We start from the raw sequence: 19,849 nt of genomic DNA, 5'->3' as shown, positions 1-19,849 counted from the left end.
AGTAGAAGAAGCCAGTCATAGAGGACTAAATGTGATACGATTCTCCTTATATGAAGGCTTCCAAATAGGCACAACCAATAAAGAAAGCAGATTAGTGGTTACTGAGGGCTGGGGAGGGAGGGTATGGGGTATGCTGATGGGGACGGGGTTTCTTTGAGGGATGATGAAAACGTTTTGAAATTAGATTGTGGTGATGGTTACATAACTCTGTAAATGCACTAAAACCACTAAATAGTGCACATTAAAAGAGTACATTGTATGGTACCTCAATAAAAGGTATGATTTAAAAAATACTCAGCAAAAACCCAGGAGACCATTTTTTTTAAATATAATATTCGACTGGAGAAGGCCTAAGTACATCAAAAAGTTAAAAGCCAAAAAAAAAAAAAAAAATCTGATAAGGCAACATAATTTTAAAAACAAATCCCGCATGAAAAAAAAAATAGATCAAAAAAAGAAACAGATAAATAAAAAAAGTACAAGACCAAAGGACTGGTTTTCTTGAGCTCCTAAGTGCTCCTAAAAATCGATTCGACGGAAAGACCAAAAACCCAGTAAAACACGGGCAATGAATGTGAACGTACATTTTTTAGAAAAGCAAACGAGAATGGCACTTAAACATGTGGAAACATATTCAATCATCGCTATAATGAGCAAAGTCACATTAAAAGCTACTAAAAGATAGTATTTTCTCACCCCTTGGGTTGGCAAAGACCACAAAGTTTAATCACACTGTCTGTGGAGAAAAGGCACACTCACGCAGCTCTAGTGGGAGCACGCATTGGTACAGAGCGCCAAATTGGAGGGCAATTTGGCAAGGTTTACCAAAATTAAAGCTGCACATTCCTTTTGATTCCACTTGAGTAATCTCTCCTCCAGAGATCCTTGCTGACATATCAAATGCTATTTATAGAAAGTAATTCACCAAAGCTTTGTTCATAGTAGCAGATAATTGGAAACACGCAGAAGTCTGTCAATGTGGGACTCAATAAAGTGTGGCAGGACCATACAATGGAATACAATTTAGATATTATAAAGAATAAGGCTACTCTCTACGTTCTGACAAAAAGATATTCCAGGATACACAGGTTAAAAAAAAAAAAAAAAAAAAGGCAAAGAGCAGAATAGTTTGTACGGTGTAAACATTGTTTAAAAAAACAAGAACCCAGTTTTGCTTATATAGTTATAAAATAATCCGAAAGGTATTTCAAAGTAACGGTAATGGTAAGAAAGAAAATGTTAATGGAGCTTGCTTCCAGGAGCGAATTTTGATGCCTCGGAGACAGAAACAAGAGACTTAGTTTTCTGTGGACATCTACTGTGCCCCTTCTATACATTTAGTGATTTAAGACAAATTTGTGGTTAAAAGAAAGAAAACAAGTACGGCAAGGACACAGATACGAAATGAACAAAATATGGGATCTAATTTTCAAGAGATCTGGGGGTTATTTTTAATATAGGCATATTTAAGAAAAACATAGTTATACAAAAGTCCTCCCAAGTGACCATCCAGGAGACCAATTCAACTTCTGCAAAACAGATGCATTCCGTGGAGCTTCCTATACGTGGGGCTTTTGTAAGGCCACCCTCCCCCACCCCGGCGCCCCCGTACCTCCAGAGTGGGCAGGACTACCCTCCAAGACCAGATGGATTTTCATAATTCATTCATAATTCATTCAAATGCGGCTGCTGCGACAGCTGGACGCGTCCCAACTAGGTAGGTTTGTTTAGATTTATCCTCAGGATACAAAACAGACCAATTTTGTCTATTTCTACTCGCTTGAATTATTAAGTCTCTCATTGGCCATCGGTTAAATTCAGAACAAAACAGCTGTAAAAATGTCCTGATACACACTGTAGTGAATTCACCAGACATTCCCTTAATGTGCTCGTTCTAAGGGGGCGGGGAGAGGAGGGTAAAGATAGAAGGATGGACACCCATCTGTACCCACCCGTCCCCTCTCCGACTCCCCTCCGAAGGAGCCCTGTGCACTCAGGCAGAACACACTGGTGAGCAGTGACGGGCCAGCCAGAGTGAAGGGTTTCAGACTCCACCAAAACTCCTCATTTTACCTCTCTCACGGAGCCTGTAGCAAATCCATTTGTTTGTAACCTCTTCTGTCAAGTGGAACGTTCGGATTCCCTTCGACACACATCTGTCATCACAAAAGAGTGGGCAAGGCTTCCCCTGTATGCCTCCTTAGCCATGACAGCCATGAGCGCAGGGGTTGCTGAAATTCACAGGTAACCCCCAACTTTATTTTAGTCCAAAATCTATCCTCTCCTACAGATGAGACAAATGACATTTTTATGTTCTCTTCCACGTTCATGAAGGAGGGAACGGGAGTGAGAATTAGTGTAGCTTGTATATGACTTAGAGAAAGTGCTGAAAGCATAAAATCGGAAGAATTCTATAAACTCTTGGGTAGCCTCCAAAGAGACTCCTCTGAGTTCCTGATGCCTTGGGTATCTGGTGTGGCGTACCTGATACTGGAGGTCAGAGCCACTGGAACGCTCGAGCCGTGGGACTGGCACAGAACTGAAGAGAAGAGACAGGTGAAGGATTTATGTCTCGAGATTTCCAAAAAACAAGAGGAATAAATACCCTTGTGCAGAAGGCAGGAGTGATGATAGGTTTTGAAGAGACTGGGAAGGGGAGGACGGGGGAAGGGAGAAAAAGCAGGCAGCCCCAGGCTGTGCCCAGAGAAGGGAGTGGCCTTGTTTGAGATACTGAGATTTCGACAGGTGCATAGCAGGTTGGATCGAATTGATAAACAGGGCATGGGTGTGGCAGTATGTGCGGGACTGGCATGAAGGAGGTGAGGTTAAGGTGAGGAGACAGAGAGTGGGGGCCCCTGGGTGGCTCCGTCGGTTGAGTGTCCGACTTCGGCTCAGGCCATGATCTCATCATGGTTTGTGAGTTCGAGTCCACTCTGTGCCGTTATCACCAGAACCCAGTTTGGATCCTGTCTCTCTCTCTCTCTCTCTCTCTCTCTCTCTCTCTCTCTCTCTCTCTCTCAAAAATAAATAAACATTAAAAAATGTAATAATAAAAAAAAGAGCCAGGCTGGAACTGAGCACCTCACTCAAACAGAGAGGGAAATGGTCATTCTGTCAAGGAAGACGGGGGGCACCCGATAAAGAGTCTTGAACCACATTTCTTACTTTCCACGGCCAAGTCAGAGGGGGGCTCATGAAAAGAAGAACGCTCTGAGAGGTGAACAGGTGCCTGAACAGGTGGCTTAATCTTATGATGAGGAAGGCAGCAGAGAGTTCTGTGATTAAGAGAGCAATGGATACAGAGATTGGATTAAGAGAGCAATGGGTCCAACTCCCAGCTCCTCCCACATCCCGGCTGCATAGCCTCAGGCTTTAGGGGAGCCCGGAGCCCGTCGTCGAAACCTCCTCCGTGGTGTCTGGAAAGTAAGGCCATCTGAGAAATGCCGGAACACATGTGGGGTGCTTAGGAGAGAGTCTGGTGGTTGGTGATTAGTAAACAAATTAATTGAGGTTCTTGCTGTTCTACAACCACCTTTTTCAGGAAAATTATTTTGAGGAGAGTGAGATAGATAAGAAGAGACTGTAGTGAAGCAAACCGATGTATGAAAAGGAAAAAAAAGTCATTTAATGTCTTCTAAGCAACACAGATGGGGCGCCTGGGTGGCTCAGTCAGTTAAGCGTTCAACTCTTGCTTTTGGCTCAGGTCATGATCTCACGGTTCATGGGATCGAGTCCCGTGTCGGAAGCCTGCTTGGGATTCTCTCTCTCCCTCTCTCTCTGCCCCCTCTCCCCCCCCCCGCACCGTGCACACGCTCTCTCTTTCTTTCGTAAATAAACTTGGAAAAAAAGTAAGCTGCACAGAGAAATGAAAACATGCCCACACAGAAGCTAGTTTGGGAATGTTCACAGCAGCATCATTCGTATGACGCGAAAAGCAGAAGCACTTCCAATGGTTATCAACTCACGAGTGGATAAGCAAAATGTGGTACATGCATACCGTGGAATATTATTCAGTCAGAGCAAGGAAGGGCTGCAGAAACCAGCCACCGACCTGCTACCTGCCACCGGGAGGATGGAGCTTGAAAACATTATCTAAGTGAAAGAAGCTGGGCACAAAAGCCCACATCCCGTGTGATTCTATTTATACGAAATGTCTAGGAGAGTCCAAGCTACAAAGAGAGAAAACAGATGGGTGGTTGTCAGGAGCTGGGGGTGAAGGCTTGGGGGAAAATGGGAAGTGACTGCTAATGTCTAGAAGGTTTCCTTCGGGGGCAGGTGACAAAGGCACAACTCTGTGAATGTAGCAAAACGACCTGCCAGACAGCCCTTAACGTTTCCTGCTTCCCATTTCCTGAATAAAGAATATTTGTCTTCCCTGGGGGAGAGGTCCTGATGGATAGACCATACGCAAGGTAGAATTCCAGCCCTTTCTTTAACTATAAATATCAGAAGATATCGATCCTTTTCCTCTGGAGACACTGTCAGGTGGGTGCCGGAGAGCTTACTTCGCTTTTTCTTTCTATCTGCTTCTTTCAATCCTGGCTACTGCATTCTGTTCCCCCATGAGCACAGTGGCTAAAAATCAATCTCTGCTTGATCTTCCCAGGCAGAAGCTTTGAGGTGGACAGGCCTTTTCATACCCAGTTTAAAGCTTATGAAAAAATACCGAGGGGGTGCTCTGGAGCCTTGCCTTCTGGCTTCTCCAAATCACGGGAACGGGGTACCTAAAAGCCATGCCTTCTCCAAACTACTCTGGTTAACAGGCACCATGATTTTCTTCAGGGAATAAAAATTGCCAGGATAATGTACTGAAGAACCACAGCCTATGGCCCATTTGATGTCTGATTTATCTGATAAACACGCCAATAACTGCCTGCACCGCGACCTCCATAATATTATTGGTTCCAGGAAGTCCACCTTTTCCACACGAGGCAACAGTGATTTTCAGGGAATACTCAAACTAAGAAATCAGAATGCCAATTTACTCATTTGCAATAATAATCATCATCACAGTAACAAACAACAACAATTATTATTATTTCGGCATGATTCTGTAAGGTCTCTGGATAATGTTGGCTTTTGACCCCCCCCAACTCCTCCCCCCCCCACACACACACAAACTGCCTTTACTCTCCGAGCATTCCAGAAATCAACTACGAAAGCATTTCTCAAAGACTTTCATCGAAAACCATTTTAATACACAGGGTTAATGAAGTCTCTTTAAAGGTCAAGAACGTCGCTTCATATGTTTCAGCTTTGATGTTCGGGGCTGAAGACACAACACAAATGATTAAGTGCCACGTTTTATAACAGGTTACTCTGCTCAATGGCGTGTCAGCTGTAAAAGATAAATTTCTACTAAGACAAGCATGTTCAGTGACTGTCACGTAGCCCATTGGGCCCAATTTTCATGAAGAAGTTCCCACCCCACTTGGTATGTTTCATCTACAAATGAATCCAAGCAGTATCAGTGCTGAAAACTACAGGCTCTTTTTTCTCTGGCAGGGCGCTGGCAGGGGGGTAGGAGGGTGGGGGCGAAGTGTCCAGAAAGAGAGAAAAAGTATTTTTCAGGACATTGGAAATTAAGAGCAGATTATATAAGATTTAAGGTGAATAACAACAATAAAGCTTTCGCGTCTCTCCAGATATCTAGAAAGCTGTAAGTAAACTTGAGCTGGTCATAAAACAGAAATCCATTAAACTTAATTATTTCTCTTCTAACATTCAGCATTTCATGTTTTTGCATCCGGTGGGGTCTTAAAGAGGTAGCTTCAAGAGTTCTCCCTTAATTAATGATTTTTGTTGGCCTTTTAAAACTCTGGATTCCTCACCCTTCTTTCCCTGCCAGATACTCCCATATAGTATTGGAGTAACTTCTAGCTACTCTCAAAACGTTATAAGCAAGTGTACCTATGGGAAAATATACATTGTCTTTTACATGTTTTGACAGTCAATGCTCAGTAATAACCTGACAGTATTTCATTATAATGCCTGACTTTTCCGCACTACTCTACAGTTCATAAAGGGCTTTCTTTCACGCTCACGGGGGCTTCTTTGTGTTAAACTACAGCTTGGCAGTTCAGCTTCTGTAAAATCCTTTCAAAGGTATTAGTCAATGACTGATCATTTAATATAAAGGTGTCCTGAAATCTACAAGGACAATTTGGGGGAAAGTGATTGCAGGCTGGAGAGGGCAGAAAGATCATGACATGAAAATTATTCTCATAGTTTTGACAGGAAAGAAAAATCAGCCAAAGATACAACAGAATGCATAAACTTATGTAAACTAAAAGGAAATGTTTCTAGCCAGGGCCACAGTACGGTTTTAAACAGAAGGGGAAGACCATTAAACATGACTGCTAGTCACTAAATTTTAACTACACCAGTATCGGAATCTGAGCCTCAACTGCAAGGCAGAATAAGAGCCGAAACAGATTCTTACCATTGCAGGGGTGCATTGTGAGGGGGGAACAAAGTATTCTTTTTAATACAGCAGCACATCACCTTGACAATCTATGACAATCTTGCCCTGTCCTAGGCATTCTATTTCTGCTTTCTAACAGAACAGCATCAGTAACGTCTGTGATCATATTCTGTCAGCTGCTCTGCTAAGAGCAGAATTTTTTTACTTGGATATGGGTTGTATGCTTCCTAAGAAGGAGCATCTCTAAGACCAGGGTTTTTACCTTTTTGCATTACAATATGATGCTACCAACAACAGCTCTGTGCATGCATTACACCTACAAACAGATTTGCAATAAACAAAGTTTGTAATCTGCAAATCGGCTCCACGAACAAATAACTGACTCATCGGGTATTTGTAAAAGCAAATATAAAAATCCACGAATTATGTATGTCTATGTGTCGACAAACCATAAAATGCTCAGAACTTTTACTTTTACGTTAAGGCATGTTGTTTTGATGCGTCAGATTTTTCCCCTGTATGCGTGGAACACATACGCAAAAGGGAATTATAAACTTCAGCGTTCTTTAACCTTTACAAACCAACACAGTAATTACATTGCAAGATATCTGACAACCGGGGGTAATACAAGAAAAGAATTCTTTCTTTCCCCTACTTCCTTTAAATCGTTCTCAATTTTTCTACAATTTACAGACTCCCTGCACAAAAGATTTTCATAGCCATGAATCCTACTAAAGATAAATTGGTAGATAAAATGAAATCACCATTCCAATTCACATGAATAGTTGAGGCACCTCCAAAGGAAATGTTTCTCCAAACATACAGTATTAAATTTTAAGAGCAAGGCTATCATGAAAACAAATGCAGAGAAGAGTAAACATAAGTTAGCTTGACAAGCCCGTACTGATAAAGCACAGATAAATGTTATCTCTGGGTTACCAGCCCAGTACAAGCAGTCCTCAATTTATGAATGAGCTCTGTACAGAAAGTTCATTTGTAAGTCAGTTGGTTGGAACCCCAAACTCGTTTTCTCAGAGAAGCAAAGTTTATAAATAGTGCTCAGTTTTGTAGGAAGGCAAACAAGAGCTATTAAGCCCGTGATGCAGACAAATTTCGGTACTGACAGCTCTCAAGCAAGCTGTTCCTGTGGCGGGCAGGGAACAGGAGGTACAGGAATCAAGAGCAGGTCGGGGAGAAGAAGGACGTTTCTTCTTCTTGACCTGGAACTTCCTAAGTTTTTCTGGCATCTGCCTGCCTCTCTTATTTATTTATTTATTTATTTATTTATTTATGCATGCTTTTAATGTTTATTTTTGAGAGAGAGAGAGAGAGACACACACACAGAGTGTGAGCTGGGGAGAGGCAGAGAGAGAGGGAGACACAGAATCAAAGCAGGATCCAGGCTCCCAGCTGTCAGCACAGAGCCCGATGTGGGGCTCGAACCCATGAACCGTGAGATCATGACCTGAGCTGAAGTCGGACGCTTAACTGACTGAGCGACCCAGGTGCCCCTGCCTTGCTCTCTATATAGACTTCCTCCCACCCCCCAACTTTGCCCCAACCCCCCATCTAAATACTTCATCCCAACCTATGTAATAGAGCACCGAAATAATTTTATATAGTTAACCCCCAGCCCCCCTTCCCGAAACTCCCCTTCTTGTTTTTTGTCATGTGACATCAAAAGCTTACCAATAGTTCAGTTCAGTAAACACCTGTTTCAGAGTTTGGTGGGAGGTACAAGCTCCGGAGAGCAGAATGGGGCTACAACGCAGCCCTGAGGACAGAACACAGACACTGGGACATTTGGAAGGACTGAGATGATTTCAGGAATTCCTTCGGAATTTAGTTATGTTAATAGGACTCGGCTCCCAGACGGTGCAGTTCGAAGAACTTCGGTAGAAGCGGTTTCCTCACCAATCGGCACAGATAAAGCCCAGGATGGTGGTGAGGAGGCCATCCTCTAGTGGCCGTGTTTAGAAGCTTCCTCGTCTTTCCATGTGGGGCCACTCAGGATTACTTGCTCTTTCCGCCCCCCCCTCCCTCCACGCTGAAGATGACATCAGGGAATGTGTGTTCAGAGAAAGATGGTGTGAAGGATAAAGGGTCCTGGGGCACCTGGGTGGCTCAGTCGGTTAAGCGTCCATCCAACTTGGGCTCAGGTCATGATCTCACACATGGTTCACGAGTTCGAGCCCTGCATCGGGCTCTGTGCTGACAGCTCATTGCCTGGAGCCTGCTTCCGATTCTGTGTCTCCCTCTCTCTCTGTCCCTCCCCCCTCGCACTCTGTCTCTCTCTCTTCCTCAAAAATAAGTAAACATTAAAAAAATATGTAAAAAAAAAAGGGTCCTGACACACTGACTCAGCAGGCCCCCGATTTTCCCAGGACAGGGGTGGGGTGCCTGGAAATACCCGGTACTCAATGCAGGTATGCCCCCAGGGCACGGCTGGACCGGATGTAAAGGCTGACATCAGGCTCGAGAAGGTACCCAGCTGTGGCAGAGGCTGGTTAGTGTTCCACACACTTCCCTGACCTCCCAAGCGTTAAGGTTGGCATTTCCCGGCATTCCCCGCGGTTAGGTGTGCCCACCTGACTAAATCTGGCCAAGGGAACATGAACAAGAGCGTAACAAACCTCCAGCGAGATCTTTCAGTGCCTCACTTCCCCCACCACTGCTGGTCAAACTGGCTGCAGAGGAACCTTCTGGTCTCCCACTGACCTTAGGGAACGGCTGAGCCATAAGATGGAAAGACCCTGGGTCTGGGGATCATGGCCAGGTGGATGTCTCCACCCCCACCTGTGAACACCGGAAGTGAACTCTGACCAGCTGGGGTGTTGGAATGCCACATTCTTGCTCTCCGTGTCCTCTCTGCTTTGCTGCATCTCAGGAAAACGTCCTTTATGTTGACCTACCCTGAAAAATCTGCGCAGATATTGTCTCTCTAAAATGAGTGGCCCCACACTGCTGAGCTGTTTTAATGCTTCCAGTTTTCTACTTCCTTCACTGTGGTTGATATATTTAAAACATGAGAAACCCCTCTCCTTCCATTGAATCTACTTGGGGAACTGGGTAAGTAAACTAGTTACATCATTAACCCTACTTTAAGTGCCCTGCTCAGCCAACCAGACTCCGGGCATCTCAGGGCCTCACCCACAGAGCCAAGAGCAGGATTTTTTTTTTATCACCCATTTTTCTCTTTCCTAGGAAGTCTTTTTCCCATTATTTGCAGATTTCATGAGTAGGTTAGGGTCGCCAAAGCATGTGTACTGGGCAAGAAAACCAGGATCATGTTGTTGTCATGACAAAATTCACACAAGTGACAGCACTTGAAAGTTGTTAAAACAGCTTGCTGGCTTCATTCTCATTCATTTAACTTACTTTTAATGCGAAAGGGGAGATAATAGTGGAGACAGTGAAGAAAGGAAGGAATGTGTAACCACACCCACCTCTTGCTCTGTTAGGTCTCCCCCTTATTTCATTACTCAATGCCACAGGGGAGGGCACAAACTCTAAATTCAGATCTAACCTTAAACAGATTATGTTCATTCCTAAAACTTGGCTTTCTATGCTTGTTTCTTCCACAGCAATTATCTGGCACTTTCCACCCTCGTCTCTGTTGCATTTGTAAAAGGTCCACTAGATTACATGACCACGTGCTTCCCGTGCTTCCTGTGGGGCGTCCTAAAAAATAAAAGAACTAATCTGCATAACACATGAGTAAGAACTCTGTGACAAAGGATAGCCCGGGAAGTTTCTCACTGCCTAAGGGGCTCTGCTGCGGGGTCACCGGGCTGAGGTTCTGTCTGCCTTGGCCTCACAACTTTCGAGAATAAGTCCGGAATGGTTCCCTGAGCTCAGCATACGACTCCCACTTCTGCCACCAAAGGACAACTGGACCCCCACCGTAGGAAATGCACTCTACTCAATTGCACCAGGCGCTCTGAGAAGGGGGTGGTGCAGACTGGCCTGTATTATATGGCGCTGTGGAGAGACTCACGGGACAGGGTAAGCACCTGTACATGGAACTTTTCTATAGAACCATTACAATTTAACGCAATTCAATTTAGAACTGCAATTACAATTTAGAACTATGTTCCCGATGAAAACAATACTGAAGTCGACACAAAGAACATAAAAAGGCCCTTTACCCTCCTAGTTTGCACGTATAGGCTTCCACAACGGGCCCACAGAGGGGACCTCGTGGTCACCTCGCAGAGTGCTCTGCCACTACCAGGGTCGACACTCTACAAAAGACGAACTCCTTCTTACATTACACACAAGATGTCTATTCGTATGAGGAGACCCATTGCCATTTAAACCATGTCTTAAATACCGCGTAGGCCATTCACATTTCACGGAGCGTTCTCGCCATTCAGAAGATACCTGGAGCTTAAGTTAACGTGCTGCAAAGGTGACACGGGATGCTTCGTTCTGGACCCGAATCAGAACCACCTCAATTCCATGCTTGCCAGGATACAAGTGACCTCCATTTACAGTTAACCGTAAAAGGGGTTAACTTTCTCTTTAATTTCCTATTCTCAGTAAAATGTCTATTTAACCCAATCACTGATAGATACCAAAAAGGGGGGTCAGTGCTCAGTTTTTAAGAAACATAACTGAAATGTCAACTGTGAGAGCGATGGACATTTTTGTATAGTCATTTTTGAGGTATGGGTGGAAATTTGTGAAGTCTCTGATGAACACAAAGGAATAAAGGATACAGAAACCCCGTCCTAAGTAACACGGAGAAGGGACAAGCCCAAGAGAAGAATGACACAGCCAAACCTGTCCAGGAGAACATTAATTAAGGGTCTGCTCAATGGGCACCAGTATATAAAACAAGTCCCCAAGACATAGTGCCTGAAGAGCAGGAGCTCGAAACTTCAGCACACAAACTTAACTTTCCATTTTTTCTTCCGTCAAGTTCATTGTGCTTTTACGGTATTTTAGCTTTCGTATTTGGGACCGCTGGGACCCAGGGATCTCTATCTTGGCAGAGTTAAAAGAGTACGTGTGAGCTTTTCCTAAGTAGAATGGTGATTTACTAGAGAGAGTTTTCTGGTGAGTAGAGTCTGAACAGTAGGCTTGACGTCTTTATTAAGCACAGAAAAGCGCCAACTTGAAAAATATCCTAACGCCGTTCACGGCTGCTGCTAGGAAGACAGCAACCCCTCCCTTCTTTTTAACTGGAGGACAGAGACACACCCCCCCCGCCCCCCACCACCCCCGCCCCCGCCACCATATGTGGGTCTGAGCCGGTCATCTGTGAAGTCATTCAGTCCAGCTCAAGCCATGGGCTTTCCTGCTTGTGTTTCATAGGGAAACATCACATTGACACTCTTTTTCATCCTCCTTTACCTAGAACACAGAATGTCTCAACGTAGGCACTGAAATATCTGCGGAATGAATTATTTCAATTACGGACACCAGCGGCACCTGTCCTGTGAGCTTGACCCGGGAATCATCTTTGCGACTTCTCCCTCTTCGGGCCCCACATCCACCCATCACTACGTTCTATGAGTCTACCTCTTGACATGCTTTTAGATACGATGCCTGCTCCTCTTCTGATTCTCCACCCCTCCCACTCCAGGCCTCGGACGAATTGCTTCTCATGACGTATTTCTTTGTTGCTGCTATTTTTTTCACTTCGTTGTCATACGCTTAGCTCTGCAATCCAGCTAGATGTGGAGGGCAGTAAGGAAAAAACACGAAACCTGCTGAACCATATGCACGAGAGCACAAAGATTACAGGATATTTCGAGCAGGTGGGGGTGAGGGGGTGCTCTCCTGAGCCGCAGAAGAAACGGTCGGGTGGTTAAGATAAAACACAAGTTAGCCTTTTTAGATCTGTTCAGTCAGCAATGGTGACCTTCTTGCTGGTCTTGCCGTCCCTGGACCCAAAGCCTTCCACAGCCTTCCACAAGATTCCTGCCCTCCCTCACCTTGCCAAAGACCACACGCTTACCATCCAACCACTCAGTCTTGGCAGCGCACATGAAAAACCGGGAACCGTTTGTGTTGGGTCCAGCATTTGCCGCGGACGAGATGCCAGGACCCGTGTGCTTCGGCATGAGATTCTCATCATCAAGTTTCTCCCCAGAGGCGGATTTGCTGCCAGTGCCATTATGGCGTGTGACGTCACCTCCCCGGCACGTAAATCCCAGAATAATCCTGTGAACGCAGGAACCTTTATACCCAAATCCTTTCTCCCCTTGCTTTGTCTACAAACAGCTCGAAGGAGACGCCGCCCATAGGCTCCCCAGCCATGGCGATGGTGGAAACTACAGTGGAGTTGACCATCTCTGGGTGGCGGCTCCAGGGCGTCGTCATCTGCAAGGTCTCATTACCTATTTCTTTTTTTTTTTTTTTTCAACTTTTTTTTATTTATTTATTTTTGGGACAGAGAGACAGAGCATGAACGGGGGAGGGGCAGAGAGAGAGAGAGAGACACAGAATCGGAAACAGGCTCCAGGCTCCGAGCCATCAGCCCAGAGCCCGACGCGGGGCTCGAACTCACGGACCGCGAGATCGTGACCTGGCTGAAGTCGGACGCTTAACCGACTGCGCCACCCAGGCGCCCCTCATTACCTATTTCTAACTCCTAACTCACCTGGCCTCCTCTTTCCCAAATCCCAGCCACCTGGATACCCTGTCACCGATTTCCCATGTGTACTGTCTCATGGCGGCACTTTCTGGAGCAAGAACTTGGAACTCTGTGTCACCTCCCCGTCTGCCACATCTTCATGACCCTCTGCTCTGTCTTCCCCACAGGGGCCCAGCTTTCTTTCCTGCTGCTCTCCAGCAATGACACCCACATCCCTCGGCCTGCCTCTCCACCTACCCCACCCGGGTCGCCTGCGTCCCTCCCTCGAGCCTGTGTCCCTGCTCTCCCTGCTCCTGGACCCATCCCTGTGTGTCCCCCCTCCCCCCGTCACCTCTACACCTCCTCTCAAGGCGCTTCTCCTATGAAACCTGTCCTGACCCCTGTGCCCCCAGCCATGCCCCCTTCTTCTCAGCGCTCAATGACCCTCGCGTGCCCCCCACCCCCCACGGATTCTCGGTTGCACGCTGTCACCTATTGTTCCGCAATTGCTTCTTGCGGATTGGTGTTGTGTCCTCAGCTAGATTTTCACAAAGATAAATTTAGATTTATAGACAGTTGCAAAAATAGTACACACTTGCCTTGTCCCTAACACTAGGCATTCCTTTATGTTCAAGTCTTACATAATCATAGGATATTAAACGTGGTCAACACTACCAACCAAATCACAGAATTTATGACGATGTCACCAGTTTTCCACTCATGTCCTTTTTGTGTCTCAGGAACCAATCTAGGCTTTCACACGACATGGACACATCCTGTCTCTTGGGTCTCCTTTCACCTGTACAGCTCCTCAACCCTTCCTTAGCGTTAAGACCATGACACTTCCGGAGAGTACTCGTCAGCTGGTTTCTAGAATGTCCTTCGACTGGGTTGGATATTTTCTCTTGAGGAGAGTGGGATTACACAGGACTGGGAAGAACACCACGGCAGTCGCCTGAGGCGGGGGGGCCTTCTCAGCATTTCCTGTGAAGGGGCATACAATGTCAAATATGGTTTCCTGGTAATGCTAACCCTGATCGCTCAGTGGAGGTATGTCTGTGAGGATTCTCCAGGTAGAGAGACCTATTCCTTTTTGTAATTACTAAATGTTTTGGAGGGAGATAGTTTAAAATGCTACAAGTATCCCGTTTCTGCTTAGTCTTTTGCCCACCAATCCTAGCATCCATCCGTGGAACTTTCCTGTGGCATTTACTGCGAGGAGTTCTAATGATGCCTCTCATGTATTTATTTATTAACTTGAATTCTTCTGTAAGGAGAATTCTTTTGCCTCACTTATTCATTTATTCATTCAATTATTTATTGATATCACTATGGACTCATGGGTTCTTCTTTGGGGTTGTAATCCAATATGATTTCCTCACTCAGGCTGTCCTAACCCTCAGCCAGATTTTTCTACGACATCAGAGCAGATTTGGCCATGTCTTACACTTTTTTCACATTCCCTCGGGTCTAAGACAATGCTAGGTACACGGTAGGTGTCAGATTCAGTGACTGACTGATTGAGTGGCTGATTCATTCATTCATTCGACAAGTAATGTTCAGGGCCTTGCCTTCTGTGCTACAACAAATAAAACAATTTCTTCTCTCAAGCGGTTTACAGTCTAGTGAACAGAGACTCGTGTGAACACCTATGAGTCCCTGATAAAAAGTATTTGGAGGAGTAAAGCAATAGCTCAAACGGGAATATGGTAAACTCTACCTGGAGAAAGAAGTCTATGGTGAGAGACAGGCAGAAAAAACTTTTAAGAAAAACAGTATTCAAGGGGCGTGCCTGGGTGGCTCAGTCGGTTAAACATCCGACCTCAGCTCGGGTCACGATCTCACGGTCCCGTGAGTTCGAGCCCTGCGTCGGGCTCTGTGGTGACAGCTCAGAGCCTGGAGCCAGCTTCTGCTTCTGTGTCTCCCTCTCTCTCCCCCCGCCCCCCGGGTCACTCGCTCGCATGCTCGCTCTCTCTCAAAAATAAGCATTAAAAAAAAGAAAAAAAGAAAAAGAAAAGCAGTATTCTGCTCACTCTATAAAAGCAAGTGTGCACATAAAATATCTAAAGACAAATACTGTAACACAGTTAGCAGGTGTAGCCTGCCCCTGCATCTTCTAGACTAATTCTTAAAATCAAGCCTCAAGGGCACGCTTTTTAGGAAGATTTAATGTAGTAAACACAGACTCTTTATATAGCGACTATGTGCTTTCCTAGGAAAATTGGAAAGAGCTAAAGTAAAAAAGTCTGAGGAGCCATTTGTCTTAATCCAGTTTCCAAATCCAATTTCATAGTTTTTATGCCTTCACAGGGAATCATGAAGAATACGTAAGAAGCACCATCAATCAAAGATGGGCTCCCGAAGTTTCTTCACTTAATTCGATTTTCTCGTGCCGCTCCTCCTGTATTTCCCGAACAAAGCGCTTCTTTTCTGCGTGTGATAGTTCAGACCTGAAAATGTCCTCGGGAATAATAAACAAACAACCAGGGCACGTCTTCTGCCGCAGAGAGCACACTCTGTAACATTCTTCATCCAAAGCATTTTGAACTCCAAGCCACCAGGGCTACAATACGAAAATACCCGGTCGGTATTCCAAGAGCTGCCAACAATAGAGAATTTGTATCTTTCGACACTTACTGACACTTAAACCTGTTAATATGTGACTCCTACTATTGTTCTAAATGATGAACAGGCAAAGACTCTCCCCGCACACCGAATGTTAGTTGCATCGTGCACTTGGGTTGCAACAGTAAAGGCTGCTGGAAGGCATGTTACTTTCACGGTTTCCTGTCACCCTTTCTCATTATCGTCAACGTGTCCTCTCCGTGTTAGGATGTACAGAACAGAGGCGCACGTGTGTTGTGTCTGTGGCTATCCCCACAAATGCACGGATATTCACGGATGCACACACAAATATGCTCGGATGCATACAGACGGACCCCCGCGCTCACATCCACTCAGAAATCGAGCTTGCTCCCCTGCCTGCCACGCATGTCACACACAAACAGCATCCAGGTCCAGTGGTCTTCTTTTTGTTACCTTTGGGAGGGGATTAAGATAAAAAGCTAAAAAAAAAAAAAAGAAAAAAAAAAGAAAAAAGAAAGAGAAAAGGAAAGCCAAGTAGACACTTCATGGAGTCTGTGATGAAGACACAGAAACCAATGAAGACAGATGGGCTGCTGGCGGCATAAAGGAAAGTTCGGCACGTCAGCCCACACTCTGCAGGGATTTACCCAGCCTAACCTTCTCCGTTTCGAGCCTTCATCCTTCAGCGTCCTACTTATCTTCTTCTTGTAGCTAGCCCACCGACCCCATTCCCGTCTCTACCTGGACCTCCCGCAATGGGGACTATTTTCTTTTTTATTTTGTTTTGTTTGTTTTTTTTTTTTTTTTTTGGTAACCTTCATTTATTTTTGAGAGAGAGACAGAGTATGAGTGGGGGAGGACAGAGAGAAAGGGAGACACGGAATCCGCAGCAGGCTCCAGGCTCCGAGCTGTCAGCACGGAGCCCGACGCGGGGCTCGAACTCACGAACGGTGAGATCACGACCTGAGCCGAAGTCGGACGCTCAACTGACTGAGCCACCCAGGTGCCCAGAATTCTTTCTCTTTACTCTGTCATTCGAGGTTTCCTCAGAGAAAACATTTACTGTACAATCACGCGGTGGAAAAGCTCATTGGAGAGTGGATGGCTCTCTTACGGAACTCACTGGAAAATTCTTGGAAAAATCCCATAGACACAGAAGAATTTCTGGGCCAGAAAAATGAGGAGCAGAAAATATAATTCATGAATATATTTAAATTTTTACACAGTAAAATCTGCCTGTCCGTGACTGGCTCTCGAGGGTTATTCTCCCAGGGGATCAGGCCCCCAGAGCCTTCTCCACACTGTCAGCACAGAGCACATTTACTGTCATAGCACGGGGAAGGCTTCAGATTTCACAAAATATTTTCTTTTTTTTTTTTTTCACAAAACATTTTGTATGCACCACCTCACTTGGTCTTGACCATACCCCGTTAGATACAATTGAATCCCAAGCAGGCTCCGCACCAGCAGCGTGGAGCCCGACACGGGCCTTGAACCCACGAAGCATCATCACGTAGCCCCTGTATTTCTTTTTAAAGGTCTCTCTTTTCTGGTTAAATTAAAATGCCCACGTTCCTTTAGCACCTGCTTCCTTTGTCCCCTGGAACCTCCCTTTTGAGAGACCCGAGGTCCTATTATCTAATGATCTGATTATTTCTGGGTTGACAAACCTTTGCTTTTTAAATTATTATTATTGCACACACTGCCCAGTATTTTTCAATTTGACCACTGCTACTCCCATGTTCTTACTCTAATAGTTATCAGAAAGGTTACTTCCACCCCAGAAAATCTAAAGAGCTCTACACTTTTATTCACCTGCTGTTGTGTATCATGCACATTTCTTGAATTTTCCTTCCCGGCCACTGTTGTTATAAAGACCCTTGAACTAAACGGAGGGGTTGTCTGGTCCTGCCAGTTGACCCTTCCTGAGCCATTCAAAAGGTGCCTTGACGGGAGGGCTTCCCAGCATAGTTCGTTCTGATGTCATAGATACTGAACGTGATACAATCCTACACGGGAGGCAAAAGTAGTTCTAAGCAGACACATCTATTTACGTGCCAACACAGCCCGATAACTAGACCACTAGGAAAAGAGAGCCAGAAAATCCCGACACGACAGCTTAATGGGACATCGGACAAGACCCCTCTTCGGTGTGCGTGTAGGAAATTCTTCACTGAGGTCAGCACAGTGCTCCCGGGGCTAAGGTCCGTGCTGTCTCGACCGCAGAGATGATCGGATTCCGGGCGTACCACCCCTCCCTTCTTGCCACCCAACTCCACTTTCCTGCTGTTTTAATTGGATTATTTTGGAATCTGCTATTTCTGTCTCACTCCCTTCCCCAAACTGTCATATAAGTGCCGCAGCCTGACTATTACTCAGCTGCCAAAATTCATTCCAGAGATGGCTGTATTTCAGCGGTAAGTGATGTCCCGCTGTGCCGTCTGAACACTAGCTTAAGGGGTTAAGCATCTGGGGGGGGGGAGTGCCTTTGTGTAGGAAAGGGGGTGCTTGGTTTTATTCTGTCTTGCCGTCATCAGTGGAGGAGCAGGTTATCAGCTCCCCCTGAGCAAGGAGGGGGGAACACACCAGAAAACAGTTGAGGCACATATTCAAGTGGACTAAGACATAAAAGCTATAGACAATGACTTACAGGTTCTTTTCTACAGGGTCTTCAAAGCCTTAAAACATCCGGAATGTAAGATGATCATTTTTAGAAGGGAGGAAGAAGCCTCAGAGAGCAACCCATTCACGTTACAGATATAAAACTGGGAGGCACAGAGTAAGTGGGTACTTTGTTCAAAGTCCTCCTGGTCCCAAGGCCAAGGACGTTCTAACTGGACTTAGGTTCATCCACAGACACACTCGGAGGATCACATCTCTGCCCGTGGGACCAAAGACAGCCCCGGTTTCTAAAGCATGGGATATCAGCACTAAATTTCTTACTCTGTTTAGTTAACATTTATTTGTTTCAGAGACTCAGGATCAAAGTTGATCTCTACCAGCAAGAACCCAGAGTGTAAAACAGAGGAAGAAACAGAGTAGAAATAGTAGCAGTAAATAGTTCCGGGCCAGGAAATGTGGAAAGGTTTGTATGTATATAATCTTCACAGGGACGTGCTGTCCTCACTTTAAAGAAAAGAAAAATGGGGGAGAGAGAAGACAGAGTCTTTTTGAAGAGAAAACAGGAGGGACCACATATAGCTGCCAAGTCATAAAAACTACCTTCCCAAATTTTACTAAAACATTTATGAAAACCTAAATAAATGTCATTGATATATTGCTCATTTAATCTAAAGAGATGACCTTTCTAGATACTGCTTGGTACATAGGGGCCTGAGTCTGTTGTTTATTACTAACTCAAACAAAAAAGTACATCACTCCCAAGAAGCTCTATAATTTCCAAATCTTACAATAATAATGGTTCTTTCAATAGTCAACGGTTCACTGTTTGGACACGGGCAAAATGAAAGGCATTAGGATTTGGAGGGGGTCTTGAGTCAGGGAGGAAAGGGGACTAGGGGAATCTTCATGCCTCCTTCCACCTCCAAATCCTGTAACATCAGAAGCTGTGATAGTGAACATTCTAGAATTTAGGAAACATATCTAAATGCTTCATCTCATTTGATAAACTCTAAGAGGAAAAAAAAAAGACAGTACTCTGAAAAGTACCCCAGAATACTGACACTTTGAGATTTCTACTATTCAGTGCTCACACGTGGGACATTACAGTTTGCCAACAATATGGAGAGCAGCATCGTGTATCAGAGGGGAGGGAATCCCGCAGCATTTCACCTGAGGGTCCCAAAAGACAACATAGCGGGCTTTGGTGTCAACCATTTTCTTTTTTTTTTTCTTTTTATTTTTTTTAAAAATTTTTTTTAACGTTTATTTATTTTTGAGACAGAGAGAGACAGAGCATGAACGGGGGAGGGTCAGAGAGAGAGGGAGACACAGAATCTGAAACAGGCTCCAGGCTCTGAGCCGTCAGCACAGAGCCCGACGCGGGGCTCGAACTCACGGACCGCGAGATCATGACGTGAGCCGAAGTCGGACGCTTAACCGACTGAGCCACCCAGGCGCCCCATTGTCAACCATTTTCTAACGTGTTTTACTCCGTCAGATGACACAATATTCTACCTTATTTCATGAGGTAAAAGAACTATGTGATTGCACACTGGCACAGTAAATCACATTATTTATAAGGCTTTCAAAGAATAAAGTGCTTTATACAGAAGTCTGGTAAATTGTTGCAGAAA

The 19,849-nt window shown here is 45.1% G+C and overlaps 1 protein-coding gene and 1 pseudogene across 9 annotated transcripts in view; both read right to left on the bottom strand.

Annotated features, from left to right (window-relative positions):
- The window catches only part of ATXN1 (ataxin 1), a 419,041-nt gene that overhangs the window by 231,774 nt on the left and 167,418 nt on the right, over nt 1-19,849 (bottom strand). The window lies entirely within an intron of this gene.
- Nucleotides 11,663-13,400, bottom strand: LOC131515314 (peptidyl-prolyl cis-trans isomerase A-like; annotated as a pseudogene).

The sequence above is a fragment of the Neofelis nebulosa genome, chromosome 6, assembly GCF_028018385.1.
Source record: "Neofelis nebulosa isolate mNeoNeb1 chromosome 6, mNeoNeb1.pri, whole genome shotgun sequence".
Classification (NCBI taxonomy): Eukaryota; Metazoa; Chordata; class Mammalia; order Carnivora; family Felidae; genus Neofelis; species Neofelis nebulosa.
The sequence above is the reverse complement of the archived record's forward strand: the minus strand, read 5'-3'. Positions and strand labels throughout refer to the sequence as shown.